The sequence below is a fragment of the Schistocerca cancellata genome, chromosome 3, assembly GCF_023864275.1.
Source record: "Schistocerca cancellata isolate TAMUIC-IGC-003103 chromosome 3, iqSchCanc2.1, whole genome shotgun sequence".
Lineage (NCBI taxonomy): Eukaryota > Metazoa > Arthropoda > Insecta > Orthoptera > Acrididae > Schistocerca > Schistocerca cancellata.
Window position 1 is genome coordinate 64,080,708 of NC_064628.1, and position 10,179 is coordinate 64,090,886.

General features: G+C 39.9%; 1 non-coding gene across 1 annotated transcript; it reads right to left on the reverse strand.

Annotated features, from left to right (window-relative positions):
• Positions 1–1,321: 1,321 nt before the first annotated feature.
• On the reverse strand, positions 1,322–1,393 carry Trnae-uuc (transfer RNA glutamic acid (anticodon UUC)). Its single transcript has one exon. It is a non-coding gene; the product is annotated as a tRNA-Glu (tRNA).
• Positions 1,394–10,179: the final 8,786 nt, after the last annotated feature.

Consider the following 10,179-nt stretch of genomic DNA (forward strand, 5'->3'; position numbering starts at 1 on the left):
CTTTTGAAAGTCGAGAGACACTATATTGCATTTTAATTTGAGAACATCTGCTGTGGGTATTATACTCTGTAGTAGCAGGCGACCTGTGTAATCGATTTAGCCTGGCCGACGTTTGTTTGCTTAGGATCAGTTACTATATGCATTACAGTCTTGAGCCTTTGTTTTAGTACACGGGTCATTCTCTTATAGTGATTATTAAATAGAGTAATTAGTCTGAGGTTCCTGATGAATCTTGCTGTTCGGGTTTTTGGATACTCACTGCAGGGTTTGAAGTTCAGTGTAAGAGTTTTAAGCGCTCATGTTCCAAAATTATTCATGCCCTCTTACACAGATTCCTTCACTTACCATAAGTGTTGCCAGAATATCAAACAATAAAATCTATTTTAGCAAATTCTGAAGTGAAAGTTTTTATGGCTAAATCAACTTCGTGTGAGTAGTCACTATCACCAGCTCCTAAGTATGCCTGTCTCAGAACATGTAAGGAGTAAATATTTTCTGAAGCTCGACTAGTTGGAATGATAATGATGGTCAATCAAACTCGCATAGGCCACTAGAGAACTCAGTTTATGTGAGGGCTTAGGATGAAATGAACTTCGTTGTTCAAAGCAATTAGCTTACTGATGGCCTATTTCAGTGAAACGGCGGATGTGAACAAAGTTATCATGTGCTAAACAATGCAGGCCGACGTCCGACATTTTTCGGTCGGCAGAAATTATGTCGTTATCTTCTGACTGTGTAATGAAAGTACTTTTCGTTTGTATAAGTGCTCTTCAAATTATACTGTAGTGCTTGCTGTATATTTTTTTCTTAGTGTCTATAATTACTTCCTTCAACAGATAACGTCGTTAGATCCCTGCCTGTATTACTAAGCGGCCATTCCGGCGACTGGTACGCAGCGCCAGTTGCAGGTTGTCTAGCTAATGCTTTCAGGGAAACAAAAATTTGATTTTCAATATTTCGCATAACTACCGACCACATTCAAAAATTTAAAATCCTGTCATGATGTACTTACGCTGAAAATTTAACACACTAAGTACAGTTTTACAGTTAGAAACTGCATTTGTTTTGAGGCAGTGTAATTGACGGTGTGCGAATATCCATACTTTGTTCATCCAGTATTCGAGAATTAGAGCACTTAGCGAGTTCCAACAAACTTTAAGCATAGTTTCAAACCTTTTCTATTAGCTTACATGCTTAACGTCAAATAACACATGAAGTGATTTGTAAAGTAATCAGACGTTTGAAGTTGTTTTAGGGTAGTGGTTCGACTCTTTGAAGAATCCGGGGTTGACAGGTAAATTAACAAAGATATTAAAATATTTTCCCATGCCGGGAATCGAACCCGGGCCTGCTGGGTGAAAGCCAGCTATCCTAGCCACTAGACCACATGGGAGCACGAGAAGCTTTGGTTCCACAAGCCAAAACTACTAGTTACATTTGTTGCAGTTCGCTTTTTTTATGTTGTTTGTATGTCGTCTCAAATGCGTACTACGAAGTTTATGCATAATGCTGAATGTTGATATGACTTTCTGAATTTCTCGATCTTTGGTTCACACGCTTGTCCAGTGACTTTCTCTGCTCACATACTGCATTCTTCACATAAGTAATTAATTACAGAAATACATTTTTTCATGTTTTTACACACTGTCAACAACAGAATGAGAAACAGATTCGTAATTTAGTACAGGTGCGTGAAATGCACTTCGGTTTATGAGGTTATTGCGCAGAATGTTGCAATAGATGCGTTACCGGTGAGAAGTGTTGCCATGAAAATATTGAACAGAGAGCTACGAAAAGAATACATCAGATCGCATACTGGAATTACATAACGAGAAAAGAATGAGAGAATCCCTAAAGATCTCGTCAAAACTATTCATAAGGAACTTAACTCTTCTCTTTTTACCGAACGACCATAATCCACCGAGCGGCATACACCATGGTCACACGCTGTTAACTTTCAGTATACCTTTGATACAACACACTGTGATTGAAGTTTTACTATGCCTTAAATGATATTAGTGTTGCGTTTAAGCACGAATCGTGAGACGGCTGTCTGTGCGTGTGTGAATACTGTAATCTTCTTTGTAATCCGATACGCGTCCTTTAACATCAGACTGGCATTCGCTTCAGTTCCACGGACAACCTTAAAAAAAAACATGTAAAATTACCATCTGAAATTCTCAGAACAGAGAGATTTTCGTAACACTCCAAACATAGCGCTCTGTCATGGACAGAAAGTAATCGTAGGCGATACATGTGTATTTAGCGCGACCTGAGAGAGAGTAACATTGTATCAATCCTGTTCATTCTCTCTGCTACGGAATTAGCACATGGCACTGACGAAATTGTTTCCTTGCGATAGTTCCAACATCACTATTCGGAGATGAGGCAGCTGTCGTGTCTAGGGTTGCAAAGTGCCCGGCTTCGGCCGAATATGTCCGGCTTTTTACGGTCGTGTGTGGCCAAATATACAGGGTGAATCACCAAAAATTTGCACCTCGAATATTGCGGAAGTGGAAAGTGCTACTGATGTGCGATTTTCACAGAATGGATCGGTAGTCAGAGGCTCGTATTGTTATCCAATAAACAGATTGTAATAATACTTAGAAAATGTATTTTTTGTGCAAACATACACATTAACAAACTAAAAGTATGGTAGAATGTCAGTGTTACTTGTCGCAGGACTGTAGAGCGAGTAGTTTAAAGAGATATCGTACTCTGAAAAGTTTCCACATCTACACTTGTTCTGCGCCGTTCAACCCGAGTAGTTTCTGGGCAGTATGTTGTTCTGTTTGCTTACACTGTGTTTGTGTGTTCCCTGAGTGCATTGTGACCTGCTAGTCAGTCAGTTTGTGACAGTACAAGGAGTGGGTCGTGAGTGGACGATGGGATTTACCAGTGTAGACAAAAGCCAGCAAGCTCACAGTGTATGGAGAGTGCAGGAAGAATGCATTTCTTGCACGTGCATGCGGCAACATATCCTAAAAGACGCCAACCATCCCAGCAATTATCACACTCTTCAGCCAGTTACGTGAAAATGGTGGTGTAAGACGTACACAATGTAACGGAAGAAAACAAATGACTGCAGAAGAGGGGAAATTAATATTGTTGCTGCTGCTGCAGTCGGGCCGCGCGTTAACACCCGCGCGAGGAAGCGTCCTAAGCATTCTTCATTGGCTCCATCCCTATCACATCTCTCTCCATCACGCGCTGCAAGGAAACGAATATGAGAATGGTGTTAACTTCTGTCGTGGGCATTAAGACAGGATACTCCGGACATATCATGTGTCCAGTGGCGGTTTTAAAAATTTTGCGCCCGTAGACACCATATTATATGCGCCCCCCCCCCTCCCAAAAAAAACTGTTTTAGTCTGAGTAATAACTATTACCGGATCACTTCACAACTGCCGTTTTCGGTGGGAGCGCTGTGAGCTGTTTCTGTACTCTGCTATTCGTTGTTCTGAAGGACGCGTCAGCGGTCTACTCGCGCTCAATCAAAATGTAATATGGTTCCTGAACTGTACTTGGTGTACGGTAGCAGATGAAACAAACTTAAAACTGCATTGTATTAATACACTCCTGTGTTGAAAGACAACAGAAACGAACACAAGGAAAATAACTTTTCTTTTGTGGCCTAAAAATTCAGCAGAGCGTGTAGGAGACAACGAATTTTTGATATACATTCACTTTTAATGTGTTGTTTTACACGAAACCGTTGAAAATGAAAACAAAAAAGTTGTTGATCTAAAAATTGAAGCGAACGTGTCATACAGTAGAAATTAATACGTGCATTTACAGAGACGCGTTCAAAATTAAAATTAAGCTGTGGTTTTACGATCTCATAACTTGAATGTGTAACACATAAAAAACACGTTCGCTATTAATAAGTGAATCTATGGGAAAGCGTAAGAAATGAAATGAAATAGAGATTTCGGTGCACGAACTAATAACTAAATACAGACGTACAAACACAGAACTGGATTTGCTAGTACATAATTTTACAGAGTAGTGAGGAAAAATCAAATTTATTTTATAATCCAATAGTTAACGTGTAAAGCATTATGGTCTGTGTAGCTAGATGCTGCGTAATAAGTGTACACAATAGCTTTAATCCACGTAAGAGCAGAACAGTTTTGTACTGCAGCTACTGCTCTCACCATAGCTCTTTCTAACGGTATTAGCAAAGATTTTACGTATTTATCGACAGAACTGAACTATCTTATTTATTAACACTTTTTCACCTGAGCGCACTCTCCGATAACGTACATTTCCGCGATAACTACGCATTTCAGCCGAGTCGCGCGGGATTAGCCGAGCGGTCTTGGGCGCTACAGTCGTGGACTGTGCGGCTGGTCCCGGCGGAGGTTCGAGTCCTCCCTCGGGCATGAGTGTGTGTGTGTGTGTGTGTGTGTGTGTGTGTGTGTGTGTGTGTGTGTCGTTAGGATAATTTAGGTTAAGTAGTGTGTAAGGGAGAGACGGGTCATATACAATATGTACAACAACCAATAGGTAATAATAAGAGTGGACGATCAAGAACGAAGTGCTCGTATTAAGAAGGATGTAAGACAAGGCTGTAGCCTTTCGCCCCTACTCTTCAATCTGTACATCGAGGAAGCAATGATGGAAATAAAAGAAAGGTTCAGGAGTGGAACTAAAATACAAGGTGAAAGGATATCAATGATACGATTCGCTAATGACATTGCTATCCTGAGTGAAAGTGAAGAAGAATTAAATGATCTGCTGAACGGAATGAACAGTCTAATGAGTACACAGTATGGTTTGAGAGTAAATCGGAGAAAGACGAAGGTAATGAGAAGTAGTAGAAATGAGAACAGCGAGAAACTTAACATCAGGATTGATGGTCACGAAGTCAATGAAGTTAAGGAATTCTGCTACCTACGCAGTAAAATAATCAATGACGGACGGAGCAAGGAGGACATCAAAAGCAGTCTCGCTATGGCAAAAAAGGCATTTCTGGCCAAGAGAAGTCTACTAATATCAAATACCGGCCTTAATTTGAGGAAGAAATTTTTGAGGACGTACGTCTGGAGTACAGCATTGTATGGTAGTGAAACATGGACTGTCGGAAAACCGGAACAGAAGAGAATCGAAGCATTTGAGATGTGGTCCTATAGACGAATGTTGAAAATTAGGTGGACTGATAAGGTAAGGAATGAGGAGGTTCTACGCAGAATCGGAGAGGAAAGGAATATGTGGAAAACACTGATAAGGAGAAGGGACAGGATGATAGGACATCTGCTAAGACATGAGGGAATGACTTCCATGGTACTAGAGGGAGCTGTAGAGGGCAAAAACTGTAGAGGAAGACAGAGATTGGAATACGTCAAGCAAATAATTCAGGACGTAGGTTGCAAGTGCTACTCTGAGATGAAGAGGTTAGCACAGGAAAGGAATTCGTGGCGGGTTGCATCAAACCAGTCAGTAGACTGATGACCAAAAAAAAAAGTGTGTAAGCTTAGGGACTGATGACCTTAGCAGTTAAGTCCCCTAAGATTTCACACACACACACTTTTCAGCAGACGCCAAGAATACGCGTCAGATGTAATATACTACAGTATCAGTATGACTTGACTGTACAGTTCCGAGCGGCCTGAGTCATTCCGGTATTGTTTAGTGTTGTCGGGCGCCTTCGGTCACGCCTGCACGTAAACGAGGTTTGGTTCCGAGTTCTGTCATCGGCAATTGTAAAATAAACAGGTAATACGTTGTTTGTAAATTCAGTGAATGCGCTCTAAGCTATAATAAAAATCACATTATAATCTTATATTTTTAAAACTAATATGAATAAATAAACTCACCAGTCAGCAAAGTCTGCATCTGACTTTGACAGCAGAAAACTCGTTAATCATATCTTCATAGTTCAGACGGTTATCATTTACGAGGTTGGCTTCGATTTGAAGAATGGACAGGGCGTTCAATCCCTCCTCAGACAACTTAGAACGTAGGTACGATTTCAGTCTTTCAAGAGCCGAAAACGAGCGTTCTGCTGAACAATTTGTAATTGCCATATATAGAAATATTCTAAGAGCAATGTCAGCATTCAGGAGCACGGACTGTAACCTCTCTGTTCGTAAAAATTTACTCATTCCGACTGGTATATCACTAATCTCAGAAGATTTCAAAAGTTCCGCAAAATTTACGCATTCACTAGGGAAGGAAGGCTTAAAATCTGTTTCATATGACGCTTGGAGTTTTGCTACACGTTCAGCAATATCATCAGGTGAAGTGTTCTCAAGGTTACTGAACTCTGTGATGGAGTCCAGCAGTGTTCCATATCTTTCCTTCCTCCTCACTCATCTGGCATACAAGTTGTCGAGTACTGCGAGAAAACAAAGACAGACATAAATTATGCTAAACAAGTTATTGATTGAATGCCGTAAACAACTAACAGATGGTTGAAGAGTACAATGGACAAGGATCCTGGGTGCCAAAAGTGAGTCAAGTACTCTGGCCCTAAAAATGTGGATAACGCAGTCTGAATTAATCTGACACTGAGCAGACTTCGATTAAATCTACTATTGTTTCACTACATAGGTGCAGCTGAGAGCAAGTGGCGATTGAGATCTGTACACCCTGACAATGACGGAGCAGCAGTACGTTACTCTGTTTGCTTTGTGCTGTGATGTAACTTGCAGCTGGCGGTATGTGTGCGGCGGAGGTGAGGCGTGAGGTGGCACCTGTGAATCGATCGCAGCCACGGATCGCAATTTACTCTCTGCCAGAGCCCTGAAATCACGGTAGATTTCAGTGTGTGACACACCCGTTCGCTGGTCGTACTAAGGACCAATTTGGCTCCTTATACGACAGAGCACAAAAGGGTACGAAACGTCGAGGCTGGTAAACCAGAAACGATTAAGTGTGCCCTCGGCAAACGAGTAGTCCGAGACGTTTGAAGTCACACTATCGGTACAGTAAAAACTTCACCACAGGCTCCCCATTCTAAACTACTTGCAAGTGAAGTCAGTCTCAGAACAGATCCCAAGCACCAACCACACATGCCAGGGCATGAAGTCTCCTACCAGACCAAAGTCCAGCACACGAGGGCTTTGCACCTCTTCAGAAAAAAAAAAATCTGTCATTCCACAAAGTGCAGGAAACGACACTGCCTTAACGCCATCTTGAGCCAATCACAAGGCTCTAGAGGCGCTAAGTCTCCCCTCCTACACGACAGCACAAACTCATGTCGAACCAGCGCTAAAGTTGAGAAATCTGCATCTCTGGAAAATAAAAGAAACCGCCAATTACTGGCTTTTTAAGTTTTCACGGAGGGGGAAGATAATTTTTCTCCAAAGTCATGTCACTTCCCATGCCAACAAGCGAACAGATACAATCTGAAAGATTTAGTTCTAAATTTGAGGTGTAATAAAGATTCTATCTCCACATTCTCGTTCACATACAGTATCTTAATATGAAACGTAATTGATCAATATGTGAAATTTTCACAGTAGAATCTTCTATTTTAGAGAAATATTCAGCCTGTTTTATTTCATTTATGATAATTCTTTTTATTCGTTCAGAAATAAGGTCTATTATTTCATCACAGATTGTTGAAGAAAGATAACATGTATGTCACTGCTCTGGATTTCCATATCGTTAAACGTGCTCTGTGAGAAAAGGATCAAACTCAGCTATAACTTCAAGAGACATCATAAATAGTTAAAGAGACATCATAAATTGATCATTATGTAATGAATGGAATCTTTCAACGTGTCCACGTAGGGGAAGTCCAGAACTTATTAGCTTCTTCACTACTGCAAACACATTTTTCAACACACTGCGCCAGTACATTTTTTCTGTCTCAACATATGACTCGAAATGGTTATCTACTGTTCCAAGTGACTTTTTTCTTATTAAGAGTGATAACTCAGAATTTTTGTGTTCAAGTGAATTCACATGATGAGATGAAATATTAGAAATATTTTTCAATCTGCAATACCATTAGCAGCAATCATAGCCTTACCTCCGAACAATTTACATGGTGCACAAAAAACAGCACCGGTGGTACAGGAATCATACAAAGTTGATTCACCATTTAAAAGTTTTCAGCAAAATACATTTCTGTTCAAATACCTGGTTTTGTCGCCTATTGATCTTCTTGAATTGGAAAAATCACCATTACAAATTTGATTAATGCCACATTGTAAAAGAATGTTGATAGTTGATTCATTGACACACCATTCTGCAGGATCATCGATAATGACGTTATTTCTTTTTGTAATATCTGACTCGACACTTACTTTTTTGTGAAGCTCGAAATGAGGAACAATTTGCTTTTCTACATTTTTAACTTTTGTTTCGTCTATATTTACTTCTTTTACAACAGGTACAGTGCCAGAAATATCATCCATACTACTTGAACTCAAAGTCGAACCTGCAACATTTTTTCCGAAAAATTTATCTACTCTTCCCAGCGTTTTTAGAACATTGGCTTCTCGTTCTCGCCTCTCCTTCGATAATTTCCGAAATGCTGTTATTCATGTTAAGGCACTTACAAAATTGTCAACCAACAGTTAAAACAAAAAAAAAACAAAAAAAATTGTAAAAGGAAAGAAAGAAAGACTGTACCCAGTTCGAATCGTACTATACAGCACATCAGCACAAAGCTTTCTACTTTAAACACGGCACACGAGCACAAAGATTTTTCAAGTCGGAGCTATGAACTGACCAACTCGGATTACTCGACGTAAGTGTGCTATGAAAGAACGACAATGAAGAATAATTTAATTTCATTGCCGCCTGTTTCTCTGTTGTCACTGAACAGTAAAACCACACCTGCCGGCTGGAATTCGTCTCCTAAAGAAAACGGGACAGTCCCTTTTTTGGCTTCTGTTTCTCGCGTCGCCGGAATTTTAGCTGGGACGCAAATCTGTTCTGAATATTCTTGACACTGTCTTTCTAATTTAAAAAGCAAATAATTTTTGCAGTTTCATGCAGCGAGGTGTGTTGGATCGATTCTTATCCCACTTATTCTTACAACATTTTAGCGGTTTCTGTGAGCAAAGAAGACAAAAAATGTTCAAATGTGTGTGAAATCTTATGGGACTTAAACTGCTAAGGTAATCAGTCCCTAAGCGTACACACTACTTAACCTAAATTACCCTAAGGACAAACACACACACCTATGCCCGAGGGAGACTCGAACCTCCGCCGGGATCAGCCGCACAGTCCATGACTGCAGCTCCTGAGACCGCTCGGCTAATCCCGCGCGGCAGAGAAGACAGACTACAAAGTTTAAGCAGTCCTATTACGGTATACTGATAATTTTTACTTATGGACCGTCTGACAGCAACTGAATAAAACACAATTTTAACGCCCTACGCGTTTCGCCTTTATTTTTTGCAAGGCATCATCAGTGGCAGGTTGCATGGACAATTTCTTACATATTACGCTCCTGTTGCATTTTTGGTGTTGTTCTTCTTCTTATGAATGCCAATTTACGGTTTTTTCCCACATTCCACAGCACTATAAACTGAACACTTGTTTCAATTTAAGTAGTCCTGTTGGCAGTTAATGTGGTGTGTTGTCATTTGTGTGAACACTTCTGTTGTGTCTACACCCAAATGCACCTTTTGTTCCAACACAAAATAAAAATAACGTTTCCTCGAAGAAAAAAAGCTTAGTTAAGAAGTTTAATATAAAATTTGCAATGCCACATACTATTCGATTGCCCAGAGTGGGAACTTTGATATCGTGCACGCTGCAGCACAATAAATGAGACAAACGAAAGTTGGTTTCTTCTTCTTACTTCACCAGAAAAGTAAATAAGTAAATAAATAAACAAAATTTTTAAACTCTTGTGAAAAGTGTATTTCATACATTATTAAATATTCTGCTTACGTTCTTCTCGTATAAACATGTGTTTGAAAATGTAAAACATTCCCATTATCGACATGTTTTGTTAAGCGTGTGTCATTAAATCAAAGTTCAGATATTGAAGACCACAGAGCTTTCACATTAATTCCAATAATCGAGGGTTGACTTGATACTTCCCCATACTTTCTACAAGAAATTTAAGTAGACTCGGGTTTTACACACTGAAGCCCACACATGTTACAGTATTTAAGAAACTGCTGATTAGTTTATCACAGCTTTTCAGGGGTCCCGGTATTTTCACGGGGAAAATATGGTAGGGTTAAGTAGAAGCCAACAACATTTTCG